The 16,662-nt window shown below is 48.3% G+C and overlaps 1 long non-coding RNA gene across 2 annotated transcripts in view; it reads right to left on the reverse strand.

Moving 5' to 3' along the window:
• LOC140911835 (uncharacterized) overlaps positions 1–16,662 on the reverse strand; it is a 108,945-nt gene that overhangs the window by 17,885 nt on the left and 74,398 nt on the right. The window lies entirely within an intron of this gene.

The following is a 16,662-nucleotide window of genomic DNA, read 5'->3' on the forward strand; positions in this document are numbered from 1 at the left end:
GGGCCCAGCAAAGGTGTCCTGTGGGGCCAGAGATCTTCAGGGAAGCGGAGCCACTGGGGGCTCCCTGCATCCCTTGCCAGCCCTGTGGGTTCCCCTGCTTCCAGCCCTGTCACCCTTCCTCAGAAGTAGAAAATCCCAGGGCTGGGACCTGTCAGGGGAGCCTTTTGGAGTCAGGTTGACAGAAGTGGGACACGGCTGTGGGTCTCTGACAAGAGCCCTAGTCCCTGCACATCAGCTGGATGGATCCATGCAATGATCTGGGAGAAGAACCGGGTTGCGTTCTCCTCCCTCTGACCCCTGCTTCCCCCACGGTCAGGCCAGCAGTGCCCCACTGCGTTCGTTAGCGACTCGTGAAATAGCTCCAGTACAGTCCCAGCAGCTACCACGCACCTGCCACGTCCAAAGCAGGCCGTCCGGGCTCAGCCAAGGAGCACAGTGGCCTCTCTGTCCCAAGGGAGTTCTCCCACTGCCTTTGGATCAAGGCCCGAGTGAGTGGGCGCCTTTGCTTCAGAATCCGCTCCGTGCTGGAGCTGATCCCTAGGTCACATCTCTGATGGCGAGATGGGCAACTTCCCATCAGTCTCCACCTCAGGACACGGGCAACTTTTCTTTCCTGTTAGTTTGACACTCTGCAGCATGAGCCTAGGCTCATTGCAACCTGGGCTGCGCGTGAGATGCTATTGGTTTATGGTTCATATTGGATTATAGCACATAGCACAGAGCAGCCCTTTCTACTCCCCAGGCATGGGCCATTGGTTTTTCAGTGGCGGGGGGAATGAGGGAGGCTCACTCTCCTGCTTGGTTTTCAGAGGTTTCAGAGAGACATGCTTGTGACAGGGTTTGGAGGGGAGGAGGTTAAATGTGGGGGTGATGTATTGTTGGCCCGGTAGAGGTAACACAGGTACAAAGCTCATGCAGACCCTTAGGGCTGCCTTTCTTGTCTGGCTTGAGCGAACAGTGTGCTCTGAAACCCCCTTGGCAAAGAATAACAATAAGAGAGCACACGGCAAAGGGATTTCATCTGCAGGCCACATCTCAGCACCAGCCACCCCCCTTCACTGCTCTTCTGCCCTGTGCCCTCAGGAATCAGACCCAGCCTCAGGGAGCCTCCCAAGGAAAAAGCAAATAGTTGCCCCTGTGACTTCACAGGATGTATCCCCAGAGGCCCTGAAGCAGCAGCCAGCACTGCCTTAGAAGCATGATGTGTTTCCTACTTACTCTGCCGCTGTTAAGTCCAGTGTCTCGAGGGGAATTGTAAATCTAACAACAACCGGTGAAGGACAAAAGGGCATTGGTGCTCACCGCCAGGCCGAGCAAAGCAGCAACAAAGCATAGCCGGGGAGTGTCACATAGACAGTTGCAGTTTTGCTTTTGACAGCCACAATCTTGGCCCACACCAGGCTTTGAACTGGGAACCTCCAAGATCTCTGCTAGAGCTGGGCAAATAATGAACTGTTCTGTTCACTGGCAATTCCCCAAAATCCCACACCCCCCAAAAACAAGTTTTGGGTTGACCCCAAAATGAAAGTTTTCAAATTTTTCAGCAAATTGAAAAGTTGAAATTTCACCTTGTGTTGAACAAAACATTTCCCATGGATTTTGAGCATTTTTAAGGGTTTGTTTTGGGGATGGGGGTTAAAAAAGTTTAAAGATAATTGAAGGAAATTTCCAAGTGGCAAGTGGTTTCAAATGGAAAAATCCAAACATTTCCTATTGAAAGTGTGGACTTTTTCCAATTTTTTTTTCCAGTAGGAACAATTCAGTGAAACTGACATGAATTTGTGAAGCATTTCAGTGCTGCCAAACCTGCATTTTTCATCCAAAAAAACCCAGTTTGGACTGAAACATGTCTCCTGGCTCTAGTCTCTGCAGTATGAGCTAACAAAAGCCTCTGTCTCAGGCCTGTTCACCTCCTCGGGGGGCATCAGGTATACAGGGGGCAACGTCACAGACGCTGACTGGGGGACTGCAGCTGCACAAGGGAGGACAGGGTGGAAGAAGTCTTCCCCTCCTGTTCCTCTTCCCCCACCTTACACCTACAGCCCCCGCTCCTCCTGTGATCAGTCAGGGTATTCTGGTTTGTGGGCTTGGTCTGGGTCAGCCTGTGAGATCTCTGCTCCTATTGGTGACCAGGTACTCAGTCCCAATGACTGGCAGTGAGGGTTCGGTCTGGCCTGTTCGAAACACTCCTAATAATAAAGTTCACTCATGAAGTTAGAACATTGCTGGGGCTTTTGTGGCAGGGGACAAGCCGGTCACCACATGGGATAAGAAAGGCATTTCCCTTCTGGGTGTGCACCCAAGATTCAGAGCCACCAAGCTATGCACATAGCTAGCCTGTGTATGCATGGCACCATTTTCCCTTCCCTTCCCTTCCCTTCCCCCCTCATTCTCATTGTTGTGCATCTTGCATTAGATTGTAAGCCAGGGACGGTACTTTCTGATGCGTTTATACGGCACCTAGTGCAATGGCGCTCCGATCCTGATTTGGGCTTCAGGGTGCTCCCAGAATATAGATAATAAGTCCTATGATAATATCTACAATTATTATTATTATTATTATTGATGTATTGTTATTAATAGTAATAATTGATATGTGCATTACTGTAGGATGGGTTTGCCTTCCTCCGAAAGATCAGTTACTGGCCACAGCTGCAGGAAGGATGCCAGACTGGATGGATGAATTGTTCTGTGTTCCTGTGGCTGGTAAGCTTCAGGTTCCAGCATTTGTTCCAGTGACCCTTCCGGTACTGCACTGAACTATTTCTAGCCCCCATTCCCTGCCTTTCTTCTCTGTTTTGGCTAAAGACCTCCTCTTTCAGGTTCCCCGCTCTGGGGCGACTCTGCTGATTTCAGACCTGATGTAGGGTTGGTTGGAGGTACTCTCCACACAGTGCATTCAGTAACTGGTGATGGATTCCTCAATAGAGGCCAAAGGCCACGACAGCAGTAATCCATCCCCTCCACGGTCCCAGCCCTAGTTACGGTAAATGACTTGGCAACCGGTCGAAAGGCAGCTGATGATGACTAAAGAGCCAGACAGCTACCACAGTCTAGATGGTGTCCAGTTACAGAGCTAAATAGAGGGGATGAGTACCGCCGACATGAGACTCTATAAAAAGAGGGGTTTAGGATGGGCCAGTCCTGGGGACCCTGACTAGACCAAAGTGAAAGAGCCAGAGAAAGAAAGGGGCATGAAAAGCAACAATAAAAACCCTCAAGAGAATAACTGGGGCTGCTTCCCAAGGGAAAGTGAAAGCATAAGCTTTCGTGAGCTACAGCTCACTTCATCGGATGCATACAGTATGCATCCGATGAAGTGAGCTGTAGCTCACAAAAGCTTATGCTCAAATCAATTGGTTAGTCTCTAAGGTGCCACAAGTCCTCCTTTTCTTTTTGCGAATACAGTGACTTACTCTGCACGAACCCCTGACTCATCCTCCCCAACTGCTTGTTTCCCGGTGATCTTAGGACTCTGGGGTCTTCAGCAGTGCTCAGCTCAAGATGCCAGTAAATAGAAGATTTTAATTAAAGAGTTAAAAGGGCTTTCTTTCTTTCTTTCTTTTCTTTTCTTTCAGCAGAAAAAGAATAAATGGGCCAAGGGAAGCCGTGGAAGAAATCAGCTTTCTGAATGCAGAGAAACAGAGCAATTAGAACCTGTTCCCCAAAACTTAGCCTAATATAAAGAGAAAGCATTGTGAAGGGGTTGTAAAAATCTTTGCTCTCCTAACATTTGGGGTGGAGTTTTCCAAGGGGTTTAGGAGCAGAAGGCCCAGTGACTTTGAATGGGACCTGTGCTCCTGAGTCAGTTAGGCTCTTTTGAAAATCCCACCTGGCTTTGTGTCTTTGTCCCTGTCTCCACATCCGGGAGTGTGATGCCCCTGCACTAGAGCTATAACAGCAGCTACAAGGGTGACTGGCATAGTGTGACACTGTCTTCCTCCCAGCCAGCTTGCCTCAGCCTCAGACTAGTGCAAGGTCCCTGGGAGTTTCTTCTGCCCCTGGAAAAAAGTGATGTGAGGAGCAAGGCAGGTCTTAAAACCCCATCTCAACACAACCTTGCCTGTCAATCTTTTGGCAACTTCACCAGGAACTTATTTTGGGGGGGCCAATTCTGATACCCTTCTTCATACTGCATGGCCCCCAAGTCCCTGCTGATTCCAGTAGGACTAAATTACGCCTCTACATGAGCAAAGATGGCAGAATCTGACCCTTAATGTGCATATAATTTATCTCTTGCGTGCCTGCCTTCTTCTGTAGTCCCCTCTCCCTCCCCACCAACCCACAGTACCTATTGATTTTCCTGATTTGCTTGCCTGTGATTACATTATACTCTTTTTTTCTTCTTTCTCGGTCTGAGGGAGATAAATTAGACTCTAAAAGCCAAATGAAACACAAGAGAATAGATGAAATACAACAAAACAGCGAGTGGAAGGAAAATTGTAGGCTTGTTTCTTTTCCTCTTGATATATATGTTTTTATTTCATTGTTCCTATTTACACCAGGCATATATATTCTCACTGCAGCCCACACAGCAGTACAAATGGAGTGAACAATAGTCACAAAATCCTTCCTGTAAAGCACTTGAAAGTCCTTGTTGATTCTTTAGGGCATCTAAACGGATCTGTTAGTATCCATCCTAGCCTCGGGTCACACAGGGTGCTGTAATTTATAGAGCTGGGGGCTAAGCCAAGGTAACATGACCTGCTGCACTAAGAAGTGAAGGTTTTGTTAAAGTTTTGGGAAGTGCCGATAAAATCACAGCCAGAAATGGAACAAAAAACGTCTGTCTCCCACATTCGAAACCAAGGCAGCTGGAATGTGAAAGAGAACTCACAGAAGACCTCCTGGGGTTGAGGGAGATGATCGTCTATCATTCAAATGCTACTCTTCAAATGTTAACTTTAGACCTGCCAAAACATGGTATATCACGTTTCTCTGGATCAAGGTGGGCCGAGGTGTTAAAACAAGGTGCTAACAAATGTAGGGAGGGCACCTGAGAATGAAATGATGGTAAATTTACTATCCTGACTTCTGAGAGTGTACGGTTTTCATGTTTCCATGTTGTTTCCTGACCCCACTAATCACATCAGGAATCATGATATGGCCTCAGCAGGTTTTGCAGGCTAGTTCTTTAGGTGAACCCCTAGGGAACAAAAGAAAAGGAGGACTTGTGGCACCTTGGAGACTAACCAATTTATTTGAGCAGAAGCTTCCATGAGCTACAGCTCACTTCATCGGATGCAATGGTCTGGGAACCAAGTTGCACGCTAGATAATGCACGACGAGTTGCTCCACTGGTAGCAGAGTGAATTGCACCCGAGTTGCAAGGAGCAGTTTTCAGAGCAGTGTCACTGGAGGGGCTGAGAGAAAGGGATCTTAAAAAGATTCACAGGAAGAAATTCCGGAGTGCATCGATTTGAAAACCAGAGCGTTCTAATCGGTGATATCTGCAGCAGGCCCGATTCCGCTCATATGTGCACAATTGTAAATCAGAACGCCATGAAGTGACAGCTGGACACAGGGGATGGGGACTCCCGGGGACAGCACTTTTAACAGCCTCAGGTTCCCTGATATTGTGAGAAATTCTGGCCACAGACTTGGTTTTGGGTCTGGAATGGGTAAGCGAGAGGGACACAGAGCAGGGAGCTAGGTATATATCGCATATGTCCCTCACGTCATGTGTTTTTATCCCAAAGTTTCACTCAAATTAATGTTGACAATGACTTACTTACCCTAGCAATGCAGAATCATGGAGTAGAGGTTTGAGAGAGAGCTATTTACATCAAAGGAAGGATTCCCGCATCACATGACATTCCCTGCAGGAATCATTTTTTGTCCCCCTCATCTGGGGATTTTGTCACACCTTGGGTCTCACTTGGGGGCTTTGGCAGGGCAAGGTTACATTCAGGTCATGAACAGGCTGCAGGGACACCCTCACAGTTGCAGTGGCATCAGTTCAGTGGTGATGAGGCTGGGAGCAGGTGGCTGACTTTTCATCACCCAGATAGTCTCTTATGCAAGGGGAATCCTTGGCTGGCTCCTGAAGTGAGATTTTGGCCCATTTTTTGCAACAGATTTAAGGCCAGAAGGGAGCAGTCTGATCAATAAGTCTGACCTCCTGCATAACGCAGCCCAGAGAATGTCACCTAGTAATTCCTGCATCAAGCCCATATCTTGTGGTTGAGCTAGAGCCTCCATTTCTGCATGTACAGCTGGCATGCACCAATCATTTGGGTGTGCAGTTTTGTGCACTATCACTGGTGCACCTAAAGGATGGGTTTTGCATGTGGAAAACACATTCATGCTGCTACTGCAAGTAAATTCTCATGCATATAAATCCTGTTATTTGTGTGCACAAATGATAGTGCTCCGTAGTTACATATGTAAATGAGAGAGATTTGGCCCTAAACACCTTGATGATTTTCCAGATTAATACATGCATATGCAAGGTCAGTGTGCTGACATGTTGGTCACTGCAAATGTATAATGTGGGATTAAGCATATAGGGCCTGATTCTCCAATGCCCCGCACCTTCTGTGGTCATTTATATCTGTGCAAGTTGGAGTAAAATGATACCAGAGCGGACCAGGAGCATTTTACACCTACTGTGAGCAGGTATAAATGACTATCCAAGGAGCAGAGGGGTGGAAAATCAAAGTCCCTAAATTGGATTTATTAGAATCATAGAATATCAGGGTTGGAAGGGACCTCAGGAGGTCATCTAAGTCTAACCCCCTGCTCAAAGCAGGACCAAGCCCCAATTTTTGCCCCAGATCCCTAAATGGCCCCCTCAAGGATTGAACTCACAACCCTGGGTTTAGCAGGTCAAAGCTCAAACCACTGAGCTATCCCTCCCTAGAAACTAGACAACACCTTTTGAAAACATCCCATAATGAAAATGCAGAGCCCCAGCTATATCAAAGTAAACTACAGTGACTTTGCTTGTATCTCTGTCCAGTTTGTGGCGTGTGGTCAGTGGCACTGTTTTAAAGATGTAAAGTTTCTATATGATAGACTGATAAAAGAGCATATATAATCTAACATCCATTATATTGGAACTGGCAGAAAGGCTTCAGGAAGTAAAGTAAAGGCAGTTTAAAGGATTAGTAATTTACTTGCTCTAAATCAGGAGTGGGCAAACTACGGCCCGGGGGCCGCATCTGGCCCTCCAGATGTTTTCAGCTGGCCCTCCAGCTCCCGTTGGGGAGCAGGGTTCGGAGCTTGCCCTGCTCCAGTGCTCCAGCCGGAGAGCAGGGTTGGGGGCTTGCTCCACTCCGCGTGGCTCCTGGAAGCCGTGGCATGTCCCCCCTCTGGTTCCTACGTGTAGGGGCAGCCAGGGGGCTCTGCACGCTACCCCCTCCCTAAGTGCCACCCCACAGCTCCCATTGGCCGGGAACCATGGCCGATGGGAGCTACAGGGGCAGTGCCTGCGGATGGGGCAGCGCGCAGAGCTGCCTAGCCGTACATCCGCATAGGAGCCGGAGTGGGGACATGCTGCTGCTTCTGGAAGCTGCTTGAAGTAAGCGCTGCCTGGAGCCTGCACTCCTGACCGCCTCCCACGCCCCAACCCTGATTCCCCCTCCCACCCTCTGAACCCCTTGGTCCCAGCCTGGAGCAACCTCCTGTACCCCCAACCCCTCATCCCCAACCCCACCCCAGAGCCCGCATCCCCAGCCAGAGCCCTCACTCTCTCCGGCACCCCAACCCCCAATTTCATGAGCATTCATGGCCCACCATACAATTTCCATACCCAATTGTGGCCCTTGGGCCAAAAGGTTTGCCCACCCCAGCTCTAAATCATGATCTACATACATTCATTTGAAAATGTTATTTTCTTGTAATTATTTGTGACAATTTTCAATTCTAATTTAAAATATACTGGCACTTTCCTCGGGTCACACACATTTTCCCCCTCTGATCTCAGTAAAGCCAGGGGAGACGGGGAGATTAATCTTTTAATCGTGCTATTGGCATGTTTTACTGAAAGAGGGCTCATGCATGGGAGATTTATTGTAAACTTTTTGCTGGGCTTTTAAGGGGCGATGCTTTGCTACTAAAGAAAATATAACCAAATGCAAACACAGAGCGTTAAAGAGAAATGACATCTTTGAAACCCACATCGCCTTCCATCTAAAATCATCAGGAATGTGCCAAATTATAAAATAAAGCTTTTTATTTTATGTTCCCTGGACTCCTTTGCTCCTACAATATTCCAGCAGCTAAAATGCAGTCCTGCTGCTGACACTTGGAAGACTCATTAATAAGTCATATGAGGAATGTTGTTCAATGACTTCCAGTTTCTCATTAGTAAATCAGAATCTGGTGTTATTCTGCCTGGATGGAGGGTGGGGGAAGGGGGAGGGTATGTCGGAATAAGCAGCCTTTGGCACATAAATCAGGTCACATCTTCTAAATGAAACCTAGAACAGCAGTCACTCACATGATTAACATTCTTCTCTGCACTGGAGGCATGAAAAACCGTTAGGGCCTAAAGCATTAAGGTAGCCACAGTGCACATTTGCAATCTGTATTTTGCAAGGAAAAGCACTGTGCGGCCGAGTCCATATTTAATGAGGAGTCGGGGTGAGAAAGATTGGGAGCTGCCATGGGCAGAATATACTTCTGTCCCAATTAACAGCAAATGTGGCTGCTCTTAGGCAAAAGCTGCTTTAAAAAAAAGAACAAGATGTTATTTATGGTGGAAATTTAAGATCTTATGAACTGGTTTCCCACATGCAGATGGGCTCTATTTGCGAGGAAAGCCGTGCAACTTTTGCTCGGTCAGAAGCCCATTGGAGAGGGCATGGTGCTGCATATAACTCGCCCTCCTCCCAGGCTATTTAACAGCAGCTCAAGCTAGGCTAAGGACACTGTTCTGGTGAGTTCCTCTGCTGGTTTGCTCTGAGAACCCCAAAGGGGGTGGAGACAATGGGCCAAGTCCCCGGATGGCATGTATCAACATAGCTCCATATGCTTCAACCCGACACCCACTTAGCTGTCCTCTACTATGCCTCGCACGACTAGGCCAAAGCCTCTCCTTTTGCAACGTGCAGGGTGGTTGGAAGAGAAGATCCCTTCAGTTTCTTTGTCATACAGCTTTACAGTCCTACCTGGGCGCACAGCGAGCATTTTGTTCTCAGATTCACTGCCGCCTTCCCAAAGAGACGCTCAACATCTGCATGTTCTAATAGACATGACTTTTCTTCTTTCTTCCTTTCATTTAAAATAATTTAGGGGCCTGCCTTGAGGACATGTAAAGGGGCCAGGATGTCAAAGGGTAGGTGCTCAGCAGATGCATTTGGTGCTCAGAACTGCTTTTCTGGCCACACAAATTCTTCCACTTATTTCCACTGCACAGTTAGGCCATTTTCGTAGCTTCCTAGAATCTAAGGCCAGAGGGGATGATTAGATCACCTAGTCTGATCTCCTGTGCAAAACGGGCCATGGAATTTCTCCCTGTTCCTCCAGCACTGAGTCCAGTAACTTGTGTTTGACTAATGCATCTCTTCCAGAAAGGCAGCCAGTCTTGATCTGAAGACATCAAGAGATGGAGAATCCATCACTTCCCTTGGTGGTTTGTTCCAGTGCTTCATCACCTTCTCTGTTAAAAATCTGTGCCTGACTTCTAATTGGAATTTGTCTGGCTTCAGCTTCCAGCCATTGGTCTTGCTCTGCCTTTCTCCGCTAGATTAAAGAGCCCTGGAGTACCTGGTACTTTCTCCCCATGAAGGTCTCATGCATTGCAATCAACTCACCTCTCAATTTTTGTTTTGATCAACTAAACAGATGGAGCCCCATAAATCTCCCACTGTCAGGCATTTTCTCCAGCCCTTTGCATTGTGGGGAGTGACCATGGGCCCAATCCATCCCTAGTGTAATTCCATTGACTTAACGGGGTTACACAAGGCATGAGCTTGGCTCCGTAAGCTTGGCTCCAATTGCACAGCTTTGCCAAGGAGCCCGTTGCTAGTGACAACCTTGCCACACTAGCACTGCCCTCCTCCACGCCCTTCTACTGAAAGAAACACCTGAGGTGTAAAGGATCAGGAGACACAGGGCTCCTGGGCAATAGAGGAGAGACGGCCTGGGACTGGTGGGGAACTCATAACAAACTCTGGAGGGTGGCCAGCTAGCCCACAAGCTGTCAGAGCCCGGGAGCCAATAATCTGGCTCAGTGGTGAGAACCAGACTGGAGGGGCCAGGAATCAGAGCCAGGGGCCAAGGGTTGGCGCCAAAGACAGGAACCAGAAACAAGGGCTGAAGCCAGAATCAGGAGCCAGGAACTACAGCCAAGGTCAGATCCGGAGTTAGGAACCCGGAAGGGGACAAAGGCTGGAGCAGGCCAGGAGCACGAGCGATCATAGGTGGGGAATAAGCATTGAGCAGGCCTGCTGGCTCTCTTCAGCCAACCAGGCGGTCCTACAGCAACCTTCATCTACTTGGAGGCTGGCCTGGCTAGCCCTCAGACTCAGCTGGAAGGGCCTCGATCCTGACAGCAGCACTCAGTGTGAGGGTGACAGCAGGGCAGGCCGATTACAATGCTGCTGAGTGCATTGTAGCCCCGTCTCGTGCCATGGCCCCAACCCCACCCACCCTTGTGCTGGCGGAGACTGCTCAGATGAAAGCTGTCTGCTGGGAAACCCGCCACCACGCCTCTTTGCTCAAACTCGACCTTCCCCCTCCCCACACTAGTGCTCCCTGGCGAGCTGGGATCTACCCTGGACGAAAAGAGACTCAGCTCCTACTTGTCCAAACAGAGAGCTCTGTGTGTAGGGCCTCTCCAGACACCACCCCCGCAGAGCTATGACAGCAGTCGCTGCTGTGGGGGAGTGATAGGGGCAGCCCCAGAGCAGCAGATTTCAGCGCCAACAACCCATGAAGGTGAATGGGACAGGTCACCCCTCTCAGAGCGATTGTCTCAGGCTCTCTGCAGACTCAGGCAGGTGTTGCATTGCTGCATCAGTTACATTTGGGTCATGTTTACAAGCTCTTCGTACCACCCACAAGGGCTAGAGACAATCTTTAAATGGAAGCTGAGATTCTGTTGTTATCGTGTAACTGCAGGAGTCGGGTCCCTAAGCATGGGCTGATCGAGCCTATGCCTTCATCCGGTCAGAATGGAAAAGTCACCTGAGTGTATACAGCAAGGAGGCCAAAGGCCGTCACTCTTAATAGCTTTGCAAGCCTCTCTCCAGCTGATTGAAAACCAAATTATTTTTTGCTATCCGCTCCCCAGACACACTTTCTGGTTTGGTCCCTCTATGGTGTCACCCTTGCACCTTAAAATGCAGACTTGAATGGGTGCATTATGCACTGAGTTGTGTGTGTGTGAGAGAGAGAGAGCGAGAGAGAGCGGGAGAGCGCTCACTGATTTGATCCAATGGACTAGCTTTTGAAAGGGGCCTTGGGCTGGCCTCCCATTTGCAACAATGAAGCATCCGAGACATGCAGCTGCAATTACTGCAGTGTAGCTTTCTAATTACCAAAGTGTGCCCATAGATAAGGCAGTCGTCTTTTTGTTCTATGTGCAGCCCCTAGCACGATAGGGTCCTGGTCCATGCTGGCAATACTGCAATACAAATAAATAAAGGATACTAATAATGAATAAAGGACATCAGTGGTGCCTGTATTTATATGTGCCCACAAAACTGCCGGCACAAAGTGAGAGGACGCCTCTTGAAAACAAAAGCAGACCCTAGAGATCTTTCGATATGTTGATATGCCACCATTTCCCATCAGTTCTCCCTTCCTTAGTTTGTCTTATCTAGTTAGATTGGACGGTCTTGGGGGCAGGGACTCTCTGTCACTATATATCCTTCAGTGCCTAGCATACTGAATGCAAACAGGAATGGGAGAGCTCGCAATGCTCTTGTTGTTTTTGAGTGGGCTCTGCCTTTCCCCCACCTTTGCTCCATTCTCCCCACCAATCTGTGTCTAGCACGGACGATAAACACTGGAAAGGAGGCAGGGTCATCACCATGTTCTGATGTGGTTGTCTTTGCCTTGTGCATTTCCTAGCAGCTGGCATCTAATTTTGCAGCCTACGTTGTCTTCAGAGATGTTCTAAATATTTTGACTGAACAATCAAGACCTCCTGAAGGTCAGTGCAAGGGGTGACATAGGCTCCCGGGACTGTTACCCTGTTGTGAACTGAGGCAGCATTCCTATGCCCTGTCTGCTCTGTCTCAGTGAATGTTCTATCTCGCTGTCCTGTGTCTTGTTCCAAAGCTCTCCGTGGTTCAGCCCAGTGTGGGTTGCTGCTGTCAGGCCTGCTCTGGGGGGGCACAGCATTGTGGAATGATTGTTGCTTATGCTGGGACTTAATCGCTACTTGGCGTACCAGCTGCTCCATGGGATGACAGGCTTCTCTCCAGGGATGCCTCCTTTTCCAGCACCCGCTGTTTATCTCCCATCCCTGCTACTGAGCATTAGACAGCCGCCTTTCCTTTATCTCTCTCTCCCAGCATGCCCTACTGCTGGGGGAGGGGGCCTTTTCTGCCTCGTGCCAGTGAAAAAGGGCAGCTTCTTCATCACATTCACTGTGGCAGGAGCTCAACATTGAGCTTAAGGCAGGTCAGGAACCTACTCTGAACTTTTTGCCTCTCAATAGTGCAGCCCCATTTCACCAGCTTCCTACCCTCTCCTAGTAGTGCCTGGCTTGTCCAGCAGTTGAACAGGTACCAGTCAGCTCCCTGCCATGCGTGGTTTGGTCTCACGGGTGTATTTTCTAATATGACAGTATTCTTATTTTCAAAGACATTTTTAATCCATCGGTGTATTTTTAAAAGCAAAACAACAACCAACAGCACAACATTACACAAGCTGCTCTTGGCCTCCCTGGGCATGCTTCTGTCCATGCAATTGATCAGTTGCTCAGGACAGACGCTGCGGAGACAGCTGAGAGCTCACGTCCCCACCGGGGTCTCTGATGCCTTTTCCTACATGGCCAGGACAAAAAGCAATCCCACACATTTTGTTTTGTCATAAAACCTCCCTGCAAATTGCATCAGACACGTTGTGCAGGATGTTCTACCCCTTCCCCAGCCACCCCCGTGTCTGTCTTGTCTCCACAGACAATAGTGTCTCATTGTTTCCTTGCACTCCTCCGTCTGTCTGTATCTATCCGTTGTCTTTTGACTTACACTGAAATTGGCAGCTCTTTGCGGCAGGGACTGTCTCTTTGTTCCGTGTCTGTTTTGCACCTAGCACAGTGGGGCCCTGGTCTATGCCTGGGGCTCCTGGGCGGTGCTGCAGTACAAATAATAAAGAGCAATTCAATTCAGAGCACCTCTCTTTAGTTGTCTCTCCCGTTATAAACCATCAGACTGATCTGCTTCCATTCCACTCCTGCTATTCCTTGACATCAAATTGTGGATGTAAAAATCTAGACTTTGCTTTCCTACACCAAGCAATTAACCTCATGCCCAATAGTGCTACTCTGTCTGTGTGAAAAATCGGGTGTCCATCCTAATCCATTCTGGTTTCACCTTTGACCTTGCATGCATCGCCAGAACAAGCAATCTGTGTGCATGAGCCCTAGAGATGTGCCTGTTCATTTGTCTGCCTGATGGTCCAGAGAGTCAGGAGCATCTGCGCTTCCCCATTTGTATTTGTAATATGTCTCTACTAACTGAATTTCTTCTCCAGTCCAGTGTCTGGGGTTCTGGCAGGAGGGGGTAGCTTTTGGTGAGCAATGAGGACCTGAGTAAAGCAATTCCTATTCCACTGCTGCTTCAAAATTAACATTCCTGTTTTATGAGCAGCACTCTCAGCCACTCTGAAACAGAGGGCATATGCCAAAGATTGGGGGTGGGGGAGAGCTCTCCATGCCCTAAAGAGCTGCATGGAATCTGGGTCGCAGTCTAAGCAATGGACGCTCATTGCCTTTTTTTAAAAATATGTCCCTTTTCCCAGCTTCATCACAGGACAAAGCCTTGTGAAATCAGGGAGTTTGATAACCCTGAGACTGCAGAGCCACTCTGCCTCAGCCAGACACGAGAGTGACGCACGCGGTATACGCTCTATTTCCCACCCCTACCATCACCAGGCGAGAACGGGAGCATGGCCTCCAGGATTCTCCCAGCTGCAGCTGACACAAAATTAAACAGGAAGCCAGATCTCCCTTGTAGCTGTTTGATACATCAGCTGACATTAAATACGGACCGATGTTTGTTTAGTCATAAAACACAAATACACACACACACATACACACACCCAAGCACGCACATACACCCTTTCCAACACAGCCCCTCTTGTGAACTTGTACACACAAACTTCCTCGTGGCTGGATTTTACTAAAACTAGACAAGCCATTTACAATGCACACTTTGCTTCTCTACAAAAGAAAAAGGACACTAAGCTTTCTAAACTACTACATGCTACAAGGGGCCACAGCAATGGTTCCCTCAACCCACCCAGCAATATTGTTAACCTATCCAACTATACTCTCAGCCCAGCAGAAGCAGCTGTTCTATCTCGGGGCCTCTCCTTCTGCCCCTCCACCCCCACGAACATGATACAGTTCTGTGGTGACCTAGAATCCTATTTTCGACATCTCCGACTCAAGGAATATTTCCAAAATACCTCTGAACAACATACTAATCCACAGAGGTCTCCCTACCAACACTACAGAAAGAGGGATTCTAGGTGGACTCCTCCTGAAGGTCGAAACAGCAGACTGGACTTCTACATAGAGTGCTTCCGCCGACGTGCACGGGCTGAAATTGTGGAAAAGCAGCATCACTTGCCCCATAACCTCAGCCATGCGGAACGCAATGCCATCCACAGCCTCAGAAACAACTCTGATATCATAATCAAAAAGGCTGACAAAGGAGGTGCTGTTGTCATCATGAATAGGTCGGAATATGAACAAGAGGCTTCTCGGCAGCTCTCCAACACGAGTTTCTACAAGCCATTACCCTATGATCCCACTGAGAGTTACCAAAAGCAACTACAGCATTTGCTCAAGAAACTTCCTGAAAAAGCACAAGACACACCCCTGGAACCCCGACCTGGGATATTCTATCTACTACCCAAGATCCATAAACCTGGAAATCCTGGGCGCCCCATCATCTCAGGCATTGGCACCCTGACAGCAGGATTGTCTGGCTATGTAGACTCCCTCCTCAGGCCCTACGCTACCAGCACTCCCAGCTACCTTCGAGACACCACTGACTTTCTGAGGAAACTTCAATCCATCGGTGATCTTCCTGATAACACCATCCTGGCCACTATGGATGTAGAAGCCCTCTACACCAACATTCCACACAAAGATGGACTACAAGCCGTCAAGAACACTATCCCCGATAATGTCACGGCTAACCTGGTGGCTGAACTTTGTGACTTTGTCCTTACCCATAACTATTTCACATTTGGGGACAATGTATACCTTCAGATCAGCGGCACTGCTATGGGTACCCGCATGGCCCCACAGTATGCCAACATTTTTATGGCTGATTTAGAACAACGCTTCCTCAGCTCTCGTCCCCTAAAGCCCCTACTCTACTTGCGCTATATTGATGACATCTTCATCATCTGGACCCATGGAAAAGAAGCCCTTGAGAAATTCCACCATGATTTCAACAATTTCCATCCCACCACCAACCTCAGCCTGGTCCAGTCCACACAAGAGATCCACTTCCTGGACACTACAGTGCTAATAAACAATGGTCACATAAACACCACCCTATACCGGAAACCTACTGACCGCTATTCCTACCTGCATGCCTCCAGCTTTCACCCTGACCACACCACACGATCCATCGTCTACAGCCAAGCTCTGCGATACAACCGCATTTGCTCCAACCCCTCAGACAGAGACAAACACCTACAAGATCTCTGTCAAGCTTTCTTACAACTACAATACCCACCTGCAGAAGTAAAGAAACAGATTGATAGAGCCAGAAGAGTTCCCAGAAGTTACCTACTACAGGACAGGCCTAACAAAGAAAATAACAGAACGCCACTAGCCGTCACCTTCAGCCCCCAACTAAAACCCCTCCAACGCATTATTAAGGATCTACAACCTATCCTAAAGGATGACCCAACACTCTCACAAATCTTGGGAGACAGGCCAGTCCTTGCCTACAGACAGCCCCACAACCTGAAGCAAATACTCACCAACAACCACATACCACACAACAGAACCACTAACCCGGGAACTTATCCTTGCAACAAAGCCCGTTGCCAATTGTGCCCACATATCTATTCAGGGGACACCATCACAGGGCCTAATAACATCAGCCACACTATCAGAGGCTCGTTCACCTGCACATCCACCAATGTGATATATGCCATCATGTGCCAGCAATGCCCCTCTGCCATGTACATTGGCCAAACTGGACAGTCTCTACGTAAAAGAATAAATGGACACAAATCAGATGTCAAGAATTATAACATTCATAAACCAGTCGGAGAACACTTCAATCTCTCTGGTCACGCAATCACAGACATGAAGGTCGCTATCTTAAAACAAAAAAACTTCAAATCCAGATTCCAGCGAGAAACTGCTGAATTGGAATTCATTTGCAAATTGGATACTATTAATTTAGGCTTAAATAGAGACTGGGAGTGGCCAAGTCATTATGCAAGGTAGCCTATTTCCTCTTGTTTTTTCCTACCCCCCTCCCCAGATGTTCTGGTTTAACTTGGATTTAAACT

This window comes from Lepidochelys kempii, chromosome 5 (assembly GCF_965140285.1).
Source record: "Lepidochelys kempii isolate rLepKem1 chromosome 5, rLepKem1.hap1, whole genome shotgun sequence".
Classification (NCBI taxonomy): Eukaryota; Metazoa; Chordata; order Testudines; family Cheloniidae; genus Lepidochelys; species Lepidochelys kempii.